Below are 25926 nucleotides of genomic sequence, written 5' to 3' on the forward strand. Positions count from 1 at the left end.
AAACCCAAAAACTTATAGCCAACTGATCTTTGACAAAGCAAACAAAAACTTAAAGTGGGAAAAGGACACCCTTTTCAACAAATGGTGCTGGGATAATTGGCAAGTCACATGTAAGAGAATGAAACTGGCTCCTCATCTCTCACCTTATACAAAAATCAACTCAGGATGGATTAAGGACTTAAATCTATGACCTAAAACTATAAAAATGCTAGAAGATAACATTGGAAAACTCCTTCTAGACATTGGCGTAGGCAAGGATTTTATGACCAAGAACCCAAAAGCAAGTGCGATAAAAACAAAGATAAATAGCCGGGACTTAATTAAACTAAAGAGCTTTTGCATGGCAAAAGGAATGCTCAGCAGAGTAAACACACAACCCAAAGAGTGGAAGAAAATCTTCACAATCTATACATCTGACAAAGGACTAATATCCAGAATCTACAATGAACACAAACAAATCAGCAAGAAAAAAAAAACAATCTAATCAAAAAGTGGGCTAAGGACATGAATAGACAATTCTCAAAAGAAGATATACAAATGGCCAACAAACATGAAAAAAAATGCTCAACATCACTAATGATCAGGAAAATGCAAATCACAACCACAATGCAATACCACCTTATTCCTGCATGAATGGCCATAATCAAAAAAAATTAAAAAACGGTAGATGCTGGCATGGATGCAGTGATCAGGGAACACTTCTACACTGCTGGTGGCAATGTGAACTAGTACAGTCACTATAGAAAACAGTGTGGAGATTCCTCAAAGAGCTGAAAGTAGAACTATCATTTGATCCAACAATCCCACTACTGGGTATCTACCCAGAGGAAAAGAAGTCATTATAAGAAAAAGATACTTGCACACACGTGTTTATTGCAGCACAATTTGCAACTGTAAAATCATGGAAACAACCTGAATGCCCATCAATCACCAAGTAGATAAAGAAACTGTGGTATATATAAATGATGGAATACTACTCAGCCATAAAAAGGAATGAATTAATGACATTCACAGAGGACCTGGATGAAATTGGCGACTATTATTCTAACTGAAGTAACTCAGAAATGGAAAACTAGACATTGCATATTCTCACTGATATTTGGGAGCTAAGCTATAAGGATGCAAAGGAATAAGAATGATACAATGGATTTTGGGAGTTGGGGGTAAGCGGGTGAGGAGGCAAGGGATAAAAGATTACAAATAAGGTGCAGTATATGCTGCTTAGATGATGGGTGCACTAAAATCTCACAAATTACCACTAAAGAATTTACATAACTGAATACCACCTATACCCCAATAACCTATGGAAAAATAAATAAATAAATAAATAAATAAACAATAAAATTTAAAAAGCAATGGGCATCTCTTGGGACAATTAGCAAAAGCGCTACAAGACCAAGGGCAAGAGAAAGCCTTACCACAAGAAGCGAAAGTATGAGCTGGGGTGCACAGCTGGCTGCCAACACCAAGATTAGCCTTGCCATATCCACATAGTCCGTGTGCAGGGAAGAAATGAGAAATACCGTGCCCTGAGGCTGGACATAGGGAATTTCCCTTAGGGCTCAGAGTGTTGTACTTGCAAAACAATGATCATCGATGTTGTCTACAATGCACCCAATAACCAGCCGGTCCGTACCAAGACCCTGGTGAAGAACTGCATCATGCTCATCAATAGCACAGCATACCAACAGTGGTACCAGCCCCACTATGCGCTGCTCCTAGGCCACAAGAAGGGGACCAAGCTGACTGATGACGAGGAAGAGATTTTAACAAAAAGTGATCTAAAAAATTTCACAAGAAACATGATAAAAGGAAACAGAATGCCAAAATCAGCAGTCTCCTAGAGGAGCAGTTCCAGCAAGGAAAGCTTCTTGCATGCATCATATCAAGGGTGGGACAGTGTGGCCAAGCAGATGGCTACATGCTAGAAGGCAAGGAGTTGGAGTTCTATCTTAGGAAAATCAAGGCTCGGAAAAGCAAACAAATCCTCATCCTTTCTGTCTTTGCCCATGTAATAAAAGTGTTTATTGTTCTGTAAAAAAAAAAAAAAAAAAAAAAAAAAAACTGGGTTAGAGAAAGAATTTCATGCCAACATATAAGGGCAAGTGGAAACTGTGGGTGAGTTTGCCTGTAAGAAGGAGTACAGGCTATATTGAGTAGGTTGGGTAGCTAATGTGTAAGAAAGAAACAGAAATACTTGTGAACAAGAGAGACAATGCCTTGCTAGGAGCATTTTTTACAATTTCCCTGAATGTTGGCAGGGTTTTTCTTTTTGATTTTTTTTTCTTCAAGAAAATGCCAGAGCACTAAGAAAAACTTGAGAGCATATGATAAGATGCTGCTCATATCCAAGTGGAGATACAAATTACTCCAACTGGGAGAAGGTAAAAGAACACTCCAATAAGAAAATAAGAGACAAGATCCTAAATCAAAATAGAGTCACAGTATAGGGCAGAGAGGGTGATGGTAACTGGGAAGAGAGTCGTGTTCTTGCTTGGTGGCTATAAGGATGAATGCTGAAACAATACTCAAGTGTTACTCAAGTAATGAAAACCTGGAAGTAAGCTACATTTATCGGAATTTCCCATTGCAATTTGTATTTCTGTTACAAACTTGTGGTGCATGCTTGCACGTGAGGCACTGCCCATTTACTGGTGAGGAAAAAGAGGCTCCTCCAAGATTTTTCCAGCTAGACTCAGCACATTGTGCTGGAAAAAGACTTGACTAACCATCTAGTTCATCTCTTGGCCTCCTAGAGAGAAAGCAACAACCGCTGCTCCAAAGGCAAGTGCAGTACAAGTCGACGTCTGGGAAACCAGCCGCCAAGTGTTGCCTGGTGGATAAAGCACTGAAGTGATGACCTTGAGAAGTCCCAGGTGGTCACCACATACCTGCCACTGACTGGGTGAGCTTGAACAAGCTACTGACATTCACTGGCCTCAGATTCCACATCTATACACAAGAGAATTACCTAATTTTGATAATTACTGGGGTTCTTTCTGGATCCAAAGTTTCATTACTGGAATTATTTCTTACTTGCTTACCTTCTTTTGGTCTTTAATATCTCCACCCTTAAGATGATTGAAACAGAAGAAATCGAAGTTCCCACCCAATGTTTTTATATATTATTCCCAAATAGCTTTGGGGTGTGGGTGGGGAAATGTTTATGATAACTAAGCTAACAAAGCAGGGTAGAATAAAAATGTAGGAAGTAGCAATCCATTTATATTTTACAATGAGAACAATCAACAGAGCTTTGCATTATTCAAGCGACACACAGGGAAAGCTGGTTTTTAGCTTAACACATTTTGGAGTATTCCTATTTGTAAATTACACAGGTTGCATTATGTCCACTTAACCATAATGTTGCAGGTATGAAGCACTCTGGTGAATATTATTATTATTAACTGAATCACACTATGGATTAATAGTTCTCTGTGAATCAGAATTCGATAAAATTAAACACCAGGCTAAATGTAATAGAAACATTATGAGAATGTAGAGGAAGATTAGGATTCTGATAAAAGCCTCCAAAATGGAATAAATAAGATTAATTTAGCAATAAATGTTTTTGAGTGTTTATTATACACACATCTTTGTGCTAGGAGTTGTAGGATTTCAATTTTCTAATTTGAACTTGAAAGGAAATTTTACTATATTTGGGGTTTTTTAAATGGGACCATTCTCGTGCCTACTAGGCAAGTTAAATGTTAATCTCTTAGTAGGAAGTACCATAACCATTTCTTTAGATTACTCTATGATAATATATTGGGCATATGAGGTTTCTGATTCAAAAGGAGTTATTTTTAAAATTTTTCTACAAACAAAACCAAACCAAAGCAGGTACTTCAAATTTCTCCTTGGACACCTTTGCCTTAAGCAAACAGTTTTGTTCATGCTTCCCTTTGAGCTTGCCTCATTCTTTGGGGCTGCACTGATACTTGCTTTTCACAAAGCAAGAAAGTCTTCATCGTCTTGTCTTGTTTTGCTGCTCCCTATCAAAGGCACGCTGGGTGATGCCCATCAAAATCACAACTGCAGCTAAGTAACATACTGATGCTACCTACCAGGCTGTGGGCACTACCAGGGAAGGCTACTTAGCAGCTGCCTGAACTTTCTGAAATGGCCGAAAATTGCTCTTCTGCTTGGTCTTGCTGGTGACTTCCCAGGCGAAGATAGTGCCCTGCTTTCCCCAAGGGACAAGCTGCCTGAGGACATTGGCCCCTGAGAAGCCCACCGTGCCAGGCTGGCCCAGCTCAGCTCAGCCCAACTGCTGACTAAGGAGCCCCCAGCTTCAGCAGCTGAACCACACAAAGGTTGTGCCTCCCTCCCACAGAGACAGTTTGTTGCTTTAAGTAGTTGGGGGCAGGCAGGAGGGTCTCTGAAGAGCAGTGTACAATTCTAAATGGCTCTTTTTAATATCTATGAGTTTGAATCCCTAGCACATACCTGAACAAATACCAGCAAAACTGCTTTCATTAGAAGGAAGAACTAATGTCTTTTCTTCAAAGAGACACTGTGTGTTTCCTAGGAAAACTCTGAACAAATAAAGTCTCATGGTCTTTAGACTCCTGTTTCTTGGCATTTAAAAGATTACAGGCCTACTTTAGGGAAACTAAATGTTAGCAACCCTTTCTTAGAGATCACTAATAAATGTTACAGAAGGAGCATCAGACTTGGATTCAAAAACCTGAGGACTGATTCTCATTCCTTCTTCTTGCCAAGTATATAAATCAGGAAGGTTCATTTCACCCCTCTGAATCTTGGTGACTCAACAGTAAAATGAAGATAGAGTAGTTGTAAAAGTTACATAAGATAACGCCAGAAACATAGTAAGACTTGATAGATATTCCAAGAACAAAAATCCTATCACGGGCCAGGGGCAGTGGTTCACACCTGTAATCCCAAGACTTTGGCAGGCTGAGGCAGGTGGATCACTTGAGGTCAAGAGTTCAAGACCAGCCTGACCAACATGGCGAAAGCCCATCTCTACTAAAAGTACAAAAATTAGCCAGGCGTGGTGGCAGGCGCCTGTAATTCCAATTACTCGGAAAGCTGAGGCAGGAGAATCCCTTGAACCCAGGAGGCAGAGGTTGCAGTGAGCTGAGATTATACCCACTGCACTCCAGCCTGGGTGACAGAACTAGACTCTGTCTCAAAAAAAAAAAGGAAAGGAAAGAAAATCCCATCATGAACGTGAAACATTTCCTTACCAGCCTGGCTACCAGGGAGCTGCCTTGTCGTGATCTCATGCCAGTCTTCATGTGTTTCTCTTCCTTCACGGCATAGGGATCAGCTTGATTCTTTGTTGTTGTTATTTCCTGTAGCACCAAGTGCAATCCTTGCACCCAGCAGGCATTCAATAAATACTAATTGGTTGATTGATTAAACTTGAATTTTAACACCATCTCAGCACCTTTGAGAATCAGAGAACCCCTTATGCAAACACTAAAGCCATTTACCCAGCAAACATAAGTTTTAGGAGAGCTTTGCTTCTGTAAAAAAAAAAAAAAAAAAAAAAAAAAAAAAAAAAAAAAAAAAAGCATTGGCCCTGGAAAGAAAAATACCTGGGTTCAAAACAGTTTTGGTTTTGTCACATACTGAGTGAACTTGGGCAAGTTACTCAAATGGAGGCAATCCAACCCATCCCACATGAGGGTTCTAAGAATCAAATAAGACACAAAGTGTCTAGTACATTGTTAGTGTTAAGAGTGGTGAGGTTCTATTAAACATAGCATGAATAAATAAAATACACAAACATTAAGTTTCTTCTAATCATTCTTTGGTAGGTCATTTTTAATTAAACTAAGATATGTTATTGATATACTCAGATTCAGGTTGCCCCCACCCCCATCAATTAAAACAAGGGTGTGCTATGTAATTTGTCCAGCAGCTTTGGAGAGGAAACTTGGGGTTATAAAATACCCCGAAACTGCTGGTACATATAAGCAACAAATCCTTAAGGGTACTTAGAACTCTCAAATACTGGTTTGAAAGCAGGTAGTTAGGCTTCGCAGGATAAGGATAACTGGTTATGTGAGCTGACAAGAACACTAACAGGCTGTCAGCAAATATTTCCAGAGATGGTCTTAGGAACCTGCACAATAATGTGGGAACTGAATCAATGTTGGCAAAGCATTTTTTTTTTTTTGAAATAGGGTCTCGCTGTGTCGCTCAGGCTGGAGTGCAGTGGCGCAATCTTGGCTCACTGCAACCTCTGCCTTCCAGGTTCAAGCGATCCCCCTGCTTCAGCCTCCCGAGTTGCTGGGATTACAAGTGTGCACCACCCTGCCTGGGTAATTTTTGTATTTTTAGTAGAGATGGGGTTTCACCATAATTGCCAGGCTGGTCTCAACTCCTGATCTCAAGTGATCCACCCGTCTCAGTCCCCCAAAGTGCGGGATTACAGGCGTGAGCCACCATGCCCAGCCAGCAAAGCATTTTTAATACTGGCAAATTGCAAAGAACAGAATATTTGAGATGAAAAAGAATGGAGCATTTATTGGACACTTGCTCTCTGCCAGTCGTTGTACTAGACACATAAAACTGTTTTCCTATTTGATTTCTTACATTACAGAAGAACTTAGAGCCAGAGAGTTAAGACTGACCTGATATCACAGTGAGAGTTAATATTAAGGCCAGGATTAGAACCCAGAGACTAGTAAAAACATCTTAAACTGTCATTCTTTTCAGAGCAATCTCTTACTCATCAGGCAGGAAAAGCCCTGCAATTCCCACTTTACCAGGGTAGAAAGAAGTTCCTCCCCACCACCACTTCTCAGCATGGTTAAAGAATCCTGAAAAAGTTGCAACCCCCACTTTTACTCCTCCACCTCCATGCTCTACTAAAAGATGCTACACAGCACACGATGAAACTTAAACATAAAAGGGCAATAAAAAGGCCATATAAGGAACAAAGAATATCTAATTGATTGCCTTCATTTTATACTGGAAGAAATTGAGGCCTAGCAAAGCTAAATAATTTGCCAAAGGCACAAAAGAAGACAATAGGAGAAATATGACCCCAATCCCAGGGACCATATTCCAGTGTCTATTGGACAAGAGAACAAATATTCTTTTTTGTTACCTTTTGTCTTCTGGACACTGTAAATCTGTGGCTCCCGAACCTAAGCAAGCATCAGAATCATCTGAAAGGTTTGGTAAAGTCTAGATACATCAGATCCACCCCACAGTTTCTGATTTGATAAGTCCAGGTTGGGGCCTAAGATTTCCTCTGCAACATTTCTGACAGTCCTGACGCTGCTGGTCCGGAGACCACATTTTGAAAATCACTTTTGTAGAATTGATGCTTGTTTTCAAGTTTTAACTCTTTACTTTAGAGCTGAAGTTCCTCTTTCCAACCTGTTAAGAAGACAACTATAAGTTCTGATCAAGCTTCACTGGTATTGCAAATGTAGAAAGAAATATTTCTGGGCAAGTGCAGTAGTCACTCCTGCAGGAAACCTTCTGGACATAATCTGTGCAAATCACGACAGGGCCTTGGAGGCAATGGAGTCTTTAACTTTGTCTATTCCATATTTTTTCAGAGACGCCACCGGCAATCTATTAGAGCAGTGTTCACAACCTTTTCCATGTTAGGACATACCTAGGAAAGGATAATTTTTGTACCACACGGGAATAAACATAGAGGCTCCTAATGGCCAGAAGTAGCCTGCCAGGGTTCTCTGGACACTCTAGGCCTTATAAAAACCTTGCCATCCACATGGCTAGGGGGATAAATGCTTTTTCCAATATGAACTGATTTGTGGCACTTCAGTATGCTAAACATAAAACGCCCCCAATATTAGTCTGTTCCTTTTTATTAAAGATAGCAATGGGATCCCAATTATCAAAAGTAATTAAAATATAAACATCTTAAGCAAGGAGAAAAAAATTGCCTGAAAGGGTGAATATTGTGGCTAAATAGTAACTAAGGAGACTAGAACTCACATTATTTTCCAGTTCTTAGATTCTATGACTGCATCTTATTTTCTTTTTTGTTGTATAAGAATAATTTTATTTGATTCATTCTTCATGTCATTAAAACCCCCTTGATGCCGATTTCACTGAGTCTAAGAAAACATTTATGTTAGATGTATCATTACTGGGTGTATCACTAAGAAATGATTCTGCCAATAAAAAAATATGGCCCATGCTTTCCTATTACCTAGGAGTAGAAGTTTAAGCTTACAGAAGGAGCTCTTTTAAATTCACTTAGACTTAGTTTCCATATGTCACTCATAGTGCACCCATTAAACAAATAAATATGCTAATCTCATAATTTCCTGTTCTGCATACGACATTTATCACTTCCTGACTCCTTATGATACCTGTCCTTTTCCACCCCATACCATGCCTCAGTTCATCATTAATGGTGATGCAACTTTAAAAAAAAACTGATAGACTAATGTCTCTAGAATTTTCTTTCAGGCCTCCAACAACCATTCTGCAAGTTTTAATATCCATGCTCAAAAATGATCACTATATTCCAGTACCACTGGCCTATGATGATTACAAGATGTATTCTCAGTTCACAAATGTGAAAATATTTCTTAAATACATCTTAGAGTGAATAAAACATGGAAATTCTATTTAATATTGCTAAGAGCTCATGGAGAAGCAATGGCCTTGAGTTTCACAATGACCACATATTCTCTTTATGAAAGCGTGCCCTCCTGAATATAACAAGACCTGCTCATGAGATTTAAATCTCCTTTTCTTGGAGTCTTCTTTTGAAGGAAATCATACCTTTCTTTTGAAAGATATCATCTTTTGAAGAAAATCCTGAGGTACTTTTCTCAACTGCTGCCTCTAGAGTAGACACAACTGCAGATGATTCTAGTCAATTTCTTGGACGTGCACAGGGCTTAGCAAATCATATTCCTTTTTTGAGTAAGGTCTTGCTGTGTTATCTAGGCTGCAGTGCAGTGGCATGATCATGGGTCACTGCAGGCTCCACCTCCCAGGTCCTCCCAAGCAGCTGGAACTACAGGCACACACCACCATGCCTGTGTAATTTTTTTTTTTACAGCATCTTGCTATGTTGCCTAGTGCTCAAGTGATTCTTTCATCTTGGCCTTACAAAGTGCTGAGATTATAGGTGTGATCCACCACACCTGGCCCCAGATTGTTCTTTATGTGCCATGCAATATTGACATGTCAAACAACTCTTTGCCAGCACTACAAATTAAGTATTGTCCTAGATTGTCATAAAACCATTACATCCCAGCTTACTTCCAACCGGATTCCCAGCTGGGAGTCATGCTGAAAGTCCCTAGGAAGGCAGCCTTTCCTGGGTGGAATAAAAATCCATACTACTAGGATATTTTTTATTCAAATCAGTTCAACAAGTACTTTGTTTGAAGTACTTTGATACGCCCAGCACTGTTTTTTAAATTATTTTTTTAATTTTCAAAAATTATATACTTTTATAGTATATGACATAACCTTTTGATATATGCATACATTGAGGAGTGACTAAATCAAGCTAATTAACATACTTATTACCTCACACACTTTTTTTTTAGTGAGAACATTTAAAATCTATTCTTAGCAATTTTCAAGAATACAATACTATTAACTGCGATCATGTTTCATAATAGACATCCTAAACTTAATCCTCCTCCATAACTGAAATGTTATTTCCTTTGACTACCATATGATCCAACAATTCGACTTCTGGGTATATATCCAAAAGGAATGAAACCAGGATGTCAAAGAGATATCTGCACTCCCCTGTTCATTGAAGCATTATTCCCAATAGCCAAGATATGGAAACAATCAAAGTGCCCATCAGTGAAAGAATAGATACAGAAAATGTGGTGTATACACACAGTGGAATACTAATCAGCCTTTTCAAAAAAGGAAATCTAGTCATTTGTGACAACATGGATAAACCTTGAGGACATTCTGCTAAGCGAAAGAAGTCAGACATAGAAAGACAAATACTGCAGGATCTCATATATGAAACTCAGCACTCTTAAGTCTGGGTTGTTTAGGGGTGAGGGTTACCGATTATTATAGCAAAGATAGTCAGTCCTCTCCTCAAAAAGCTGATGCTTTGTCTAAGGAAACAAGGGTTGGTCATGTGAAATAATGAAGGAAAAACTGAAGATACAGGTAAATATCAAATATTTAATTGAAGTCAAGAAGTACTGCAAATGCCAAGCAGAAAATATTGGGAATAGTTGTGGATTGTAGTATTGGCTGGAGTTATCAGGCGACATTTTATGATGAACATGGATATAAGTTTGTTCCTGAAGGATGCGTGGAATTCAGTAACACAGAAGAACAGTTCAAAGTAAACATAAACAAAACTCCAGAGATGGGTACACAGATATGTAAAGATGGAGTTAGGTGGGCTACATGTAGATGATCAAGCCCACACGTCACCAAAGCAGCACAAGCACAGAGGCATAAATATTTAATGTGGACTTCATTCCACAATCAGAAGAATCTTTATCGTCTCAGCCAGAGGACTTGCGAGTCTTGGAGTAAAAGTCTGAAAGAGTATCATATGAATATAATTGTCCTCAGGTACTTTTGTGGCAGGCCAGCTCTCATTAATGCAGGCCTCCATAACAACTGTTCCAGCACTGACTGAGTGGGTAAGTTAAATATTAAAAGCTGAAAGAGCCAGTGCCTTTATACAAAGGCTGGAATGTAACAAAAGCCCACCAAGAGTTTTGCCCAGGCATTTCCTGGGCCTTAAAGCATGACAAAACAATGAAGGAATTCTTAACAGGACTTGTTGAGGATTAAATAAGTTTTATTGGGGGGCCTGAAGAAACTCCCCAGACCTCTGCACACAAGCTTATTGAGGGTCTGAAGGAACTCACCAAACCTCTGTGATTTAGCAGGAGACAAGATAAGGGTAATCGTTCTAGCACCTGGAAGCATTTAGATTAAGTAAACTTACTGAGGCTCCAGAAGAAGTTCTTCAGGACTCAGACTTTAGTTATAGATTAAAAGAAGTTAATCACTTATGTCTTTAGATGAATGCACACTTACACGTAGACATATAGCTTAGAAGGTATATAAGTTCTGGAAGACTTTGTAATTTTGAGTTGATCTAGTGATATTTTCTATGTCTTCTCCCTGTAACTGGTTACAGATATAAAAATCTCTTCCTCCCCAGTTCATCTGCAACTCATTATTGGAACATAAGAAATGGCAGCCCAGCCCTCAATTTGGTCTGTGAACACTTTCTCCATTTTCCAAGTATATGTGAGACACAGATAACACTAGATCAAGTAACAAAACACTTAAGCAACTATGTTTTATATAACCAGATGCAGTTACTTTTAATTGTATATACCTGAATACACTCCACTTATCTATACCCATGGGTGGCTATCTTTGTGGCATTCATAATCCAGGTATATTGTCTCCGTAAACCTACCTTAGTCCCTTAACAAAGGACATAAGATTAGAAGTTACATTCTCCAGACAAATAAAACCTGAATATCTTGATGTCAGGTATCTGTTATTACAATATAAAGTCATATTTATATTAAATATCCCCAATGATAGCCTTAGCCTAATTGTTCTCAGCTGGGAGGAATTATACCACACAGGGTATGTTTGTATTGATGTATGGAGGTATTTTGGTTGTCACAACTGGGTTGGGGGTTGCTACCAGAATCTCATATGTACAGAAGCCAAAGATGCTTCTAAACATCTTACCATGCAGAGGACAACCCTCCACAAAAAAACTATTATTATTATCTGGCCCAAAATGTCATCGGTGCCAAGGTTGGGAAACCCTGCTTAACTCTTATCAGTTTACATGATGATTAAAACACACATACATACACTTAAAAAATGCAACCTCATTCTCTTTCCCTAAGCTAGATATTTTAAGAACTCTCCAAGAAGTTGTCTCAAATGGTTTTGCCAGCTGAGTACTTTTAAGTCCAAATAATAAAATACCTGGACCAATATAGCTTTAGAAATAAATAAATTATTTTGCATAAGTCTAGAGATAGGTATATCCAGGATTGCTTAATTCAGAAAATGAGTCGCATTGAGTTTTCAGATACTTTTCTAGTTTTTGTGTAAGTGGCTCTCCTCTCTGACCACTATGGTAAGTTGAAAAACTTTCCCCAAAACGTTATCCATGTCCTAATCTCTAGAACCTGTGACTATTACCTTATATGACAAAAAAGGTTCTTTGCAGATATGATTGGATTAAGGAGCTTGAGATGGGGCAATTAGCCTGGATTATTAGGGTAGACCCTAGATGGAATTTCATACATCCCTATATGAAGAGGGCAAAGGGATATTTGATAACACACAGAGGAGGAGATGAGAAGACAGAGCAGGAGAGATTTGAAGCTGCTGGCATTAAAAATCAGAGTGATGGGGTCATAAGCCCAGGAATGCTGACAGTCACCAGAAGCTGGAAGAGACAAAGATTCTCCCCTAGAGCATCCAGAGGAAACAAGACTTTGCTGACACCTTGATTTGGGCCCAATGATACTAATTTTGGACTTCTGATCTCTGTAATGGAGAGAGAATAAGTTTCTGTTGTTTTAGGGCTCCAAGTTTGTGGTAATTTGTTACCAGCAGTCACAAAACACCTGCCACAAATTCAGGTATCACTTCCTCCTACAGCTGATTCTGGAAGAACAGAGAGAACCTCTTCTCATGCATCAATAACTTTCTTCCCTAAGTAAAAAAAAAAAAAAAAAAAAAAGAGGAAAATCTTTCCCAGCAGCCTCCAGTAAGGTTTCCATAGGATAGGTCTCAATGGCCAGAAGAATGTCACATGCCTACAGCCAAAACAGTCACAAGCAAAGGAAAATAACATAATCATGATTAGCTTAAATCAATCGTGGTGCTTCCTCTAGGGCCCAAGGGAGGCCAATCTTTCCTGTGTGCATTGTTCTGCAGTGTTAAAACAAGACTTTGGAAGAATGGTCTGAGAGCTGTTAGGTAGGCACCCAACAGTGGCAGTTTTCTTTACCCTGCCCATGTGGCCACGTCTGCTGTGATGGTGCCAGGACTGCTCATCGTAGTCAGCAGTTCTCAAAGAGGCTCTCCACTACTACCACTGAATGGAACTCTGCAAGATGTCACTGCACTGCCCTTAGCTCCTTCATCCCAATCCCTGGAAATTCCTTTCCCCTTCATGCAATGGATGAAACTCCTTGTATTAGATTTCATAGTCAAGAAATAAAGTTCTCCTCATTATGGGGAAGCTGTGATTTGAGATGAGGGTGATTTGTCACTGGAAAAGAGGTGAGTGGGAAATAAGATCAATACCTTCCTTGGATTCACTTTTACCCATATCTGTTTTCTACAGACCTGAATTTTTGCTGAAATTATTTTAGTAGCTGCAGCAGCCCAATCTACACCAGACCAACTTGGATTATTTCCAAAGGTTCTTATGCCCAGCAGAGTTAAAGATTGCATCTCTCTCCTTCCTTTAAGCCTCTTCATCATTCTCCTTCCAGTTCTCACCCACAGCAGCAATACAGCATTAATAAAAGCCTAATATAGAATGTTCTTATTTCTCTGCTTTGATCCTGGACTGGGGGCAGCCAGGTCTAGGCTAGCAGCTGGCCCAGTGTAATTATCCTCCCCCACACTGTGTTCCCCCTGCTGCACTATAAGGGCATTAGGGCTGGAGGGCAGGAGCAAGAGACAGTATCCAAAAGTAACATGCCTATCGAATTGCATACATAACCTGCATTTCTTTTTCCTTTTCTTTTTTTTTTTGAGACACAGTATCGCTCTATCACCAGGCTGGAGTGCAGTGGTGTCATCTCGGCTCACTGCAACCTCCGTCTCTTGGGTTCAAGTGATTCTCCTGCCTCAGTGAGTCACTGGGACTCCAGGCAACCGCCACCACGCCCGGCTAATTTTTGTATTTTTAGTAGAGATGGGGTTTCACCATGTTGGCCAGGCTGGTCTCAAACTCCTGACCTCAGGTGATCTGACTGCCTCAGCCTCCCAAAGTGCTGAGATTACAGGAGTAAGCCACTGTGCCCGACCAGTAACCTGCATTTCTGAGGTTACTATGACTTGGCCACCATGAAGTGGTAACAGGAGAAAATACATTTGTCTACAAGGTGATGGATTACAGGTAAGAGAATACGACCCTGTCAACATCTGTACCATACCCATTTATTAATGTCCATCATAATAGTATAGGACCTTGATATGTATTTAAATAGTCTTATAAATAGACTTCTCATGCTTAGAAATCTCTTTCCAGCATTACTATGATAATTAATGCCTCTTGACAGATTTATCATTTTCTCGTTCTATGAACATACTCTCAGCACCTCCTATGTCCAAGGTACATGGCAGGCACTGACTGGGATATGGACAGTCTCCAGGCACAGCCTGGAGAACGCTGTAGGAGTTCGCAGTCCACTGCAGCGCTTCTGCAATTTTTCTACTCCTGCTAGCTGCATACTTCCATATAGACTGTCTGCATATCCCCAAGGAGATTCTTTCAAGGGATAATTTCAGTAATTTGTTTTAAAAAAAAACAATAGGAATACTAAAGTTTAAAAAATGTTTTGCCAAGCTTCACCCTCCTCACCCCTGCTGTGATTCTGATAAACACTCTCTGGGTGAGCTGGGCAGAATCTGTAGTCCAAAGGCGTCCATTAAAGCTATGCTGCAATGAAGCCATTTTCCTCAGGTTGCCATGCTCATTGGCCTCCGCAGGATGGAGACTCCAGCAGGGCACTCCCTCCGTGTGGTTATGATGAACACATTGTGCTCCCATAGACCCACGCACAGCACACTCCCCCTCATGCTTATTGCCAAACACAGGGCTTTCTAATCACTTTGTGTTCAGACAGAGGTCCAGGAAGTCCAAACCCAGCCAAATAAAAGCAGAACTGTTCAGCAGAAGCAGCAGCTTTAACAGGTGCTGTCAGTTAGGTCTTGCAGAACCTTCTATTGCTCCCATCCTGGGAAAGCATGTGTTGTAGCAGAAAGAGAACAAGCTCTGGTGACAGGTCTGAGGTCACATCCTGGATCTGTCACTTACCGGCTGGGTTTTCTCAGATAAGTCAATGTCTGAGCTTTCACTTTCATCTTTTCATTTCTTTATAAAATGGAAATTATCATCCTCATCATATCTATAGTTCAACCTACTGTTCAAAGGCCATTGGCAGTGCTGTCACTATTAATCTCAAGTAGAAAGTCTGAACGATTACTGAAGGCAGAGTGTAGACAGGAATCTTCTTTGCTGGAGCCATTTCCCCAGTGGTTAACATTCTTTTTCCCCCTTCTCTAGATGCAATCTAGAGCCCAGAAACCTAGTAGGATGTTGGACATTCCTTTGCATTTAGCTACTTGGATACCAAAGGGAATATAAATTCTAGCCAATAGTTTCCTTCCTCCTTTCTATGTCATCAAGGCCGATTCAGCATGTAATAGAATGTGCAACCTTTTATTTTTTCTAACCTCACAGAGTCTACAAAACCCTTTCAAATATAACTCTGGTTCTCAAATGTTTGCAACCTTCAGAAGCACCTAGAGGTCCTGTTGAGCACAGATTGCTGGCCTCATCCAGAGTCTCTGATTCAGTAGGTCTGGGATGCGGCCTGATAACTTGCATTTTTAACTCCTTCCGAGGAGATGCTGATGTGCTAGTCTGGGGTGCATCATCACAAAACTGTATTAAGGAAATAGGCAACTACCTATCAGTAATTGCAGACACCATGAATAACACAGCTCTCCATACATTTCTTCCATTATTTGTGCTCTTTGGCTGAAGTTACTTTTTTGGATTTAAACAGCAAGAGTCCTACTAGAGTAAAACTATGTTATCTGTGACAAATTGCTCCAGTAGACATAATGGTCATTGTCATTTTATCTCAGACTTCTTTCATTTAGATTTGCTTATAAATCAGCAAATGTTTTCTTAAAGAGCCAGAGAGTGATATTTTTGGGTCTATGGGTTGTTCACTCTCTGTTGCAACTACTCTACTCTGCCTTTGCACAAGACAACCACAGATATGGGCAAAGGAATGGATTTGCTGATCTAGAGCCTGTTCAAATTGGACCTGAGGTCCAGACACCTGAGGGATTCTGATGAAAAAACTGACTCGCAGAGAGTGTTGTCAATTACAGTCACACAGCTCTACATGTGGGAGGCCAGATCCACCCTGGGGTCCTTCAAAGGCTTCAGTTCCGTCACTGTCCCACATAGGTTAGGAACGGAGGCATACATTGTAACACTTAATACAGTGTTCTAGCTTCATTTTAGATTTTCATTTTTGATTCTGTTAATCGGCCTGAAGAGAATTACAATATTTCTAATATAATCTAAACTGCCACTTATTGAGTGTGCCATAGAATTTCAATTTTCTTTCATATTAATATTTGCCCACTGAATATTTAATAGAAATGAGAAATTATTTTTCTCCTTTTCTGATTACAAAAAGTACAGAAGAGTGCTGTGAAAAATTCAGAAAGGCATTTGTGTCGTCAAAATGCTCTCTCCCTGCCAAAATAGTCAGAAGGATACTAACCTTAAACCAAAAATGAATTCTTGATACCGTCATGTTTGGATTCTTAGAATGGGAAAATATACATTTAAGGTATAAGACATTCTAAATGGGGTTTGGGGGGTGAGTCTCTCAGGTAGAAATTTGGAGATCTGGACAGGGAGTCTGAGGAAAAGACATATTCTCTCTTGTTTGCTTTCTCATTCTCTTATGTCTTAGAGGGACCCTCATTTTAGAGGAGCCTAAACCTGTTACACAACTTTCTTTATATATTTAGAGTGAATTTCCTAGTTCTCAGCATAACTGACATTACTAATGACCTCAATACCTTCAACTATATTCTTCCTCTAAACTAAAGCAGATTATATTGACATAAATCAAATTTATATACATGCACACATACATGCACATGACAGATTGACATTTTATATATTGTCTACATAAACTACATATATAATTTATTTATAGGCACAAATAGGGGAATGTGGTATGATATCCAAGTGTGTTACATAGACTTGCTAATTTTAAATAATCATAGAATCATTTGAAAAAAAACAGGTTGAGCAGGGAAAACAAAAGATAGATAGTAATAAATTTTTATATCATATTCTCATCTTTCCCTAAATTATTGTTTAATTGCAAGTCACTCACCACCATTTGGAATAACAATAACATTAATGAAATGGCATTTACACCCCACACCAGATACATAGAAAGGCCAGTGAAACTTAGTGATGAGGAAAAAATACAAGATTTTTTTAAAGCTGTCATAAAGTATATAAAAAAAATCCTGTGGTGGTTTGACACAAAAAGACGGGGGTTGGAGGAAGAATAATCTAAATGTTTTCCCAGCTTTTCAAGTTTCAAAAAATTGGAAAATTAAGAAAAATTTTCAAAAAAAATTAATTTTAGAGGAGTTCTATATCACAAGTTGGAGGCACATAGGAAAATCCCCACATGAGCAATAAATTTCAAAATATTAGACTAGAGAGATTAGTCTGTGACTGGGTCACAGTAAAAAAATTATTGTCAGGGAAGAAAGGAATAGTCTAAAAGATACCTTACTGGTCATAATCCGGACATTCTTTCATTTGTCTAACTTTGTTTTGTTCAGAAAAACAAATACACAAGTCAAATGGAGAGAAAACCTTGATGGCAATTCCTAGAAAAACTGATCTAGAAAGTTTTGTTCATCCCTGACTTTATATTAACCAAACTATGACTTTTTCTCCTTAAGGCAACTACCCTTTTATATGGAGTCGGTAGAAGTATAGCCTCATCATCCCCAGCTTTAGAGGGGAAATGTCCGTTATCTCTCCCAATCCCCTTGCCCCTACACACACCCCACCCCACAAACCCACCTCCTCGGTTCCCCCAGGAGTCAGACTATCTCTAGACTATTCTTGGCATGGTTTGGATGTTTGCCCCCTCCAAATCTCTTGTTGAAATGTGACTCCCAATGTCAGAGGTGGGGCCAGGTGTTAGGTGATTGGATCTTAGGGAAGGATCTCTATTGAATAGTTTAGCACCATCCCCTTGGTAATGGGTTCATTCTTTCTTATTACTTCACATGAGATCTGGTTGTTTAAAAGACTGGGACCTCCCCCATCCCTCTTCTGCTCCCTTTCTCACCATGTGAGGTTTCTGCACCCCCTTTGCCTTCTACCATGACTATAAGCTCCCTGCAGCCTCACCAGGAGAAGAAGCTGTCACCACCATGTTTCCTATACAGCCTATAGAACTGTGTCCCAATTAAACCCCTTTTCTTTATAAATTACTCAGCTTCAGGTATTTCTTGGTAGTGATGCAAAAATTGACTAATACAATTCTGTTTAGGTAAATGCATATTTTAATAATTAGAAAAATATATAGAGGATGAAACTAGGGATCCAAATCTGGAAACCATGTTCTATGAGGAATGACTAAAATACTTAGCGAAAATCATCTTGGTGGAGGGTGGGGAAATCACTTAGTGGAATGTGATAGATGCCTTTCAGTATCTGAAAAGTCACGTTACAGATAGAGCCGTCAATTTGCTCTGATGGGATAGAGAGAGTTGAATGAGGGTCAGTGTGCATTTGGATGGAGAAATCTGTTTAGTAAATAATGAACTAGAGTTAGCTATAGTCGATTATTTTGTAATGTAGCAAACATTGTTTCATCTGAAATACTCCAAGAAAGGCTGATAACCACCAGTCATTGATGTTGTAGAAAAGATCAAAATGTTGTAGTTCAGCTTTACGTCTTATCCTTGAATCCTCTCCATAAACATCCTGCTATGTGATCACTCAGCTTATGACAGTACATGTCCACTGGGAGAAAAGGCAACCCTTTGGGAGAATAATGGAGCTAGACTTGTATTTCTTACAGTGTAGTTGCAGGCTTTCTGCATCAGATTACACAGTTTGTTTATCAAAACAGTCCATCATCCCGCACCAGAACGTCTGGATGGCCCCAGAGACCTGGATAGCCCCAGAGACCTGCATTAATAAACTCCTCAGATAACTCTGATGCATGTTAGAGTTTGAGGCCCATTGAACTAGATAAATATAAAGTCTTTCTGATGCTAAGAGACAATGATAAAGAACATTGGGATAGATTCTGAATCTCCCCACAATGATTAATTCAGTGCTATAAAGATATTTTAAGTGAATGGACATTTGCAAGCTTTGAGGTCATAGTAACCTAGTATTTAATGAAGAATTTTCTTCTTTCTATAAAAGAGTACATGGATCTTTCTCTAATGCCAGGTTCCATGATATAGTTTCCATAGACTGTGACAAACTAGGACACTCTAACCTTACACGAACACATTCCCAGCTCCATTCCAAACAATAGACACCAAGCATCACCACTGTGGCAAATGCCAATTTGCTCTCTCAGACCTTAAAACAGAAGTTTAGAACTGGAAGATATCAAATTTGACTCTTGTCTAGACCTTTGTGGAAGCACCTGGCTACCTATATTGGCAGGATCAGGCCCAGCCTGTTTGAGTCATGGGGTCTTTTCATATAAGTTTTGCAGAATTCAAGCCTCACATCCCCTTCATTCTTACCTCCCTCTTTCTCTGGTCATAAATCTTTTCAGGGAGTGACTTAACAGACATGAGAAACCACAAATCACACTCTAGGAATGTTGAAGTCTCCTCACACAATCATATGTGGAACTATAGAGTCCTTAGATGCTAAGGACCTAAGTCACTTTTGTAAGTATTTACAGAGCACCCACTTTACACCTGGCATTGTAATTTCAGAGTTTAAAAAATAGTTGAATCAACCAGTAGAAAAAAATTGAAGTTCCTTGATATTCACTCCTAGAATTCTCACCCTTGAGAAACCTTCTTACCCATCAGCAAAGAGTACTTTTTATACCTTATAAACTTCCTTACCTATAAACTGCTCCTTCACAGGAAAAATAGAGATCTAATATTTCGTTTTCCCAAAAGAACAGTTCCCATCTTCTTGAATATGGTCTCTTCCTTTATTGACTATGGGCCTCAAACATGTGAGTATCACCCTAATTCACCCCGATTTACTGACAATGTTGAGGAGTGACTGCTGACTGAGTTTCTCACCCCAGATAGGTCAACCTATGATGTTGCTGAAGCATTTTTGAATTTGGATGGAGAAATTGACTTTCAATCTCTCTGTGGAGGCAGGGGTAGAAAATGCAGGGCATCCAAGTTGCTGGTAGCCACGGTCCCTGCTCTGTAGAAGAAGGTAGTCTGTGTCAATACAGCCAACATATGGACAGAAGGAAGATGAGCAGGTGGTGTCCAGGCTTCGTATCCAGTCACCCAGAGGATTGACTGTTTGTCAAGGCAGATGTTTGTCCTTCCAACAATGTAACTAAGTGCAGAAAAATTTAGTAGGTTCCCTTCTGTATCTATCTAATTTGAACAGTTTCTCTTTCCTGCCACCAAAAAAGTTGTACTAACCAACAGGAAACCTAAACATATCTGGTAATTGAAGTTCTATTGTACACAGGCCCATAATTCTCCCAACTCTCCACCTATTCAGTTGTACTTTTCTGAGAATTGATGGAGAGCCCTTGTAACAACCTAGATCCTACCTAATATAAGATCAGAAACTAAGTCCTATAGCTGAGAATATTCTTGGTGGAAATCATTAGAACTTAAAAATGTTTTTTATTTGCTTTTAAATGTAGATAAGAATGAAGGATTTGGGGAAATACTTTGAAAATAAGAAGGGGCTAAAGACTGATACTCCAATCAATGTTTTCTGTTGTAGCACACAGATGTATATTCAAAGACCTGTGATATAGTAGAATCTCAGAAAATCCCAATTCTCTCCTAGTCTCTGTGCCCACGTTAAAATCCATATCCTATTAAGATGTTTTTCTTACCAGGGGAAGAATATCTTTAATGTTAACATAAATAATACCTAAGGAAATTTCCAACAGAAATTGAATACAGTATTTGTATCTGTCCATAAACAACAAACAGGGTGTGTATTTGTAATATAGGAGGATGGATGAGATGGGTTGGCTAAGAAGAGACAGGGACAGGAAGGATAAGCAAGGGAGAAAGGAGAAAGAAAGCAAATTAATGGCTAGAAAGTACTTTATAGCTACCTGATGTTTATTGAGACCCTGGAGGCTTATTTAATGCAGGATCTTTCCGATCTGGATTTAAATAAGGACCAAACTAAATTAGCAGAAGAAAAACTATAGATGGCTTGAAGGAGTATGGCAATGGAATGGAACATAGACCTAAAGCTAACATTTACAAATAGAAGAGGAGAGTTGATCCCAAGAAAAAAATAACAATCAAACAGGCAGATTCAAGTCTCTTTCTTTTAGTCACCCATCTATCTCTTTGTCAGTATTGAACACCTATTATGCTTCAGAGCCAGGGCTAAAGGCTATGGAGAATACAAACACGAATAAGACAGCCTGCCTGTAACAATGACCTTCTAGAACAAAAAAAGAAGATGTGAACAAAAATTACTCAATGCCCAAGACAGTGTGAGTATCATGAGTGATTTAACCTTTTCTTAGGATTCAGAGCAGAGAGAAACCATTTTCTACTAAGAAGCTTCATGGCAAAGGTAGCATAGGAATGGGAACTTACCGGATACAGTCACTTTCAAAGCCACTCATGCAAAAGTAAGGAACCCCAGAGCATCAAATAAAACCCCTCCAGACATTCTCAAGGACTCTTGATATCCAGTAAATATTGTAATTGACTTGTTTCCCTTTCATTTCTAGCAGTGAGGTCACAGAGGTTCCCAGGGTTTTGCCTGATTTCTTTTCCACTCTCTAGTTTCTTCTGAAGATGAAGTTATTGTAAAACATGCTTTTTAAAAATGCTTTGATGGAAAGGAAGAAGAGCTCAGCTCAGAGAGGAGAAATCCCTTCTGCATTTAGTGAATATACACCAAAGAAGCTCAGATGCTAGACCTAGAATGAGTTTCCAGAATTTCTTCCAGGTGTCACATTTACATGAAAACACCATCCAGATGGCACGTTAGCCCTGAAGAGACTTGAGACCACAAGCAGAGGTCCTTGTGTTCTTCAGAGCTACCAGAGTCGGAGCTGGATGACAGGAAGACATCACAAACCTCCAGTGGCCTTAACGTCCCACTCCTTCACGCATGCCTCCTCTGGGAAGAGACTGAAACAGCTAAAATGCAGAATGAAGTCTGAGAGCTCCCAGAAGAAATGACAAATCCATGTTTTAAATAAATAGAGAATCCCTTAAAACCAGACAAAATATTTGTAGAAAAATGAATATTTAACCTTAGGCTAAAGAAAATGGAAGGCAGTTCTGTTCATCCCCCAATACTCTGTCTCTCCACCATCACAAGGTCTTTGTAGTAGCAGAAAAGAGACAATAGCTATAGAAGAATATGTGTGCTTATTGTTTTTAAAAAATAAAACAAGGACAATAAAGAAAACATAAGCACAAATCAAAAAGAATCAAACTGGCGTCTTTCTCTTCATATGCAACCCAAGAAGCTTGAAGTCTTTGTAAGAAAAGACTTAAGAGAGAAAAGAACTGAAACTCAAGAATTCTCCACCTAGCTAAATTACCATTCACCTATGAGAGTAAAATTAAGTTATTCAAAGATAAGTAGAAATTCAGAAAGTATTTTACCCAAGTATCTTGCCTAAGAAAATTACCATGGCGGGCGGGAAGAGGACCAATGCAACAACAAATAATCCAGAAAGGGATTTCAAGATGAAAAGTAAATAATAATAAACAATAAATATGTTAAATGTATAGATGTGATTACATATTAAAGGATATAGGATAGGCTTTATAGCTGTCTAGGGGCATGTTAGCATTATTCTCAGATACATGTAAGATTTTTAATATAATTTCACAATTGTGAGTTCAGAACATACTTAGATGAGGACATGTTACTTGGGGAAGCTGAGAGTGAAAAATGAGAACTGCTTTGGTGACTTAGTGGACCTTACTGTACTGTTGTCTTTGGTCAAGTCTATATTGTATAACAACAGAATTTAAGAGGTGCATCCAGGGGGACCAATCCATCTCAGTTTTCCCAAGAGTTTCCTGGTTTTAGCACTGAAAGTCCCATATCACAGACTGGGCACGGTGGCTCACGCCTGCAATCCCAGCACTTTCGGAGGCTGAGGCAGGCAGATCATGAGGTCAAGAGATCAAGACCATCCTAGCCAACATGGTGAAACTACGTCTCTACTGAAAATACAAAAGTTAGCGGGGCATGGTAGCATGCACCTGTAGTCCCAGCCACTCGGGAGGCTAAGGCAGGAGAATTGCTTGAACCTGGGAGGTGGAGGTTGCAGTGAGCCGAGATAGTGCCACTGTACTCCAGCCTGGCAACAGAGCGAGACTCCATCTCAAAAAAATAATAATAAAAAAATAAAATTTTAAAATCCCATATCACAGGAATCTATTCAGTCAGGAGAAAGTAAATTGTTGGTCACCCTAGGTACACCTGACTTAGAGGAAGTTGCCCCCAACAAATATTCAGAACAACCTATGTGTAGAACTGTCAGGCCTAGGGTGCAACACCTGGGATCCTAAAGTTGTAAAGCAGCAGACCTCAAGCAGAGGTGGGAGGTGTGGATCTTCCCTGCAGAGGACATGTTGTAACGTCTGGAGACGTTTTTGATTGTCCAACTGGAAAAGGGTGTGAGGTATTAGAGGAATGCCCCCTGCATCTAGTGAGTAGAGACCAGGCCAGGGTTGCTGCTTACTACCATAGAATTCACAGGACAGGCCTCCAAAATTAAGAATTATCTGGCCTAAAACATTAGTGGTACCCAAGTTGAAAAGCTCTGTTTTAAAAGAACCAAAAGTCTAGCAGAAAAGTTATGTAAAATGGAAAGTGTACTGTATTATTCCATTAAAACACAAACTGTCAGACTGTATTAAAAGCGAAATATAGACTATTTAGAAGAAACACTCATAAAATAAAGTGATAAGAAAATTTGATATAAGAAATGGACAAAGAGATACCAGGTCAGCACAAATCATATGAGAGCAGAAGAGCCAAAATTAATAATAAAAATCTTGGTTCTACAGATTAAAAACACAAACAAGATAAAGACATGCAATTTGACTTGGAAAAAAAAAAAGACAAAATGATCATAAACCGTGTAAACTAAATAATATGTAGGCTAAACATATAAGCCAAAAACTATTGGGAAAGACAGGAAGAATTTGACAGAGCATATAATCACAATGGGAAAAAAAATTCTGTCTAGATTAGTCTATTCTAGTAGATAAAAAAATACGCAAAAGTAAAAATGTAAGAATTAACACTAAATCTTTTCAATGAACACATTTTTTGGTAAGTTCTTACAATGTACACAAAAACAATCAAATATTTGACCACAAAACAAAAATCAGTTTATAATCGATTTTTATAGGCCACATTCTTGCAGGCAATAAAATTAGGGGAAAAAAGTGAGTGACCAAAAAAACTTAGCTGCTTCAGAATTAAGGAAACAAGCAAAAACAACAACAATAAACTTAAACCCATACAGCTCTAGCTAAAATTAAAATGGAAGTTATAATTATTCTATAAAGCAATTTAAATGAACATACATGATACCACAACTTACAGGATACAATGAAAATGATATTTAGGAGAAAATGTATCTTCTTAAATATCTTCATAATTAAAGATGACAAAACTAGAACTAAGAACTTATCTAAGGTAATATGAGGAGGGAGGGAGGGAAGAAGAGGCTGACTTCAAAAAGAAGGAAGAAAGTAAAAGCTGAAATTTCAGAAATAGAAATAGAAAAAATAAACATATCTAAACCCAGTTCTTTGAGAGACTAATATGTTAGTAAAGTCTTTAGTGTGCTAGAACATGAAGAAAGAAACAAAAATAAAGAAGTCTAGATATGAGATTAAGGCTCTAAGCAGAGATACAAAGGAAAGAAATTCTACTTGTAACTATGGGGCAGCAAGTTTTGGGGTCCTGGACAAAATGAATTCTTGGACAAATATGAATTACTAAAATTTTAAGAATAAAAATATATCAAAGCCAGAGAAGATTAGGGAAGTCATTAAATACCTAACCTTGTGAAAACGGAATGCTTAAATTTCTCTAAACAATAGGAAGAAATGGAAGGCTCTCTAATTCACTTTTTAAATCAGCATAACTTCATTATCAAAAGTTGAAAAGGTAATATAAAAAAGAAAAAGACCAATCTCATGAATAAAAGTTAAAAATTTAAATACCTTATAAAATAGTTGGTAATACAAAAAAACAATATATTTGAAGAAGCTGAATTTATTTCAATGAAGCAATAGTGTTTTAATATCAGGATATATATTAACGTAACCCACTATATCAAAAAATAAAATCAGAAAAGATAGTCTATTATTATGGATTCTGGAAAAGTACTTTATAATATTCATATATTCCTAATAAACAAGACTACATGCCATCAGAAAGAAACAATTTATGTTAAGCAACCACATTGGTTAGCCATTTATCAGAAACCAGACATAAATACCATAAGCAACAAAACTTATTTCGGTAGAAATCAAGAACTAGAAAGAAATCTATGATCACCGTTACTATTCAAAATTGAGTTGGCAGCATCAATAAATGTAATAAAATGAGAAAACTAAGTTATATTCCCATCAAAAGATAAGATAAAATTTATATTATTTTATAGTTAGAAAACTTGTGAGATATTAGTTTAAAATAAGATAAAAACCTTATCCTTGTAAGAATAGAGCTTGGTAAGATGGATGGATGCAGGATAAGTATATAAAAATCAATAGCTATTCTCTATTCTAGCAAAAAGTAACCATACATGAATATGGGAGGAAAAGCCACCTGCAATCAGAATAAAACAAATAGGAATAGACTTTAAAAGAAAAGGAGGGGATTTATGTTAATAAAACCAAAGAATATTAAAATAACTATAAGAATAAAATAAGTAAGAAAAGGTATAAAATGTTGTTATGGAGGAG

General features: G+C 38.5%; 1 pseudogene; it reads left to right on the forward strand.

The window, feature by feature from the left end:
* The first annotated feature begins 1355 nt into the window (after positions 1 to 1355).
* Positions 1356 to 2038, forward strand: LOC103222409 (small ribosomal subunit protein eS8 pseudogene; annotated as a pseudogene).
* Positions 2039 to 25926: the final 23888 nt, after the last annotated feature.

Source organism: Chlorocebus sabaeus, chromosome 18 (assembly GCF_047675955.1).
Source record: "Chlorocebus sabaeus isolate Y175 chromosome 18, mChlSab1.0.hap1, whole genome shotgun sequence".
NCBI classification, from domain to species: Eukaryota; Metazoa; Chordata; class Mammalia; order Primates; family Cercopithecidae; genus Chlorocebus; species Chlorocebus sabaeus.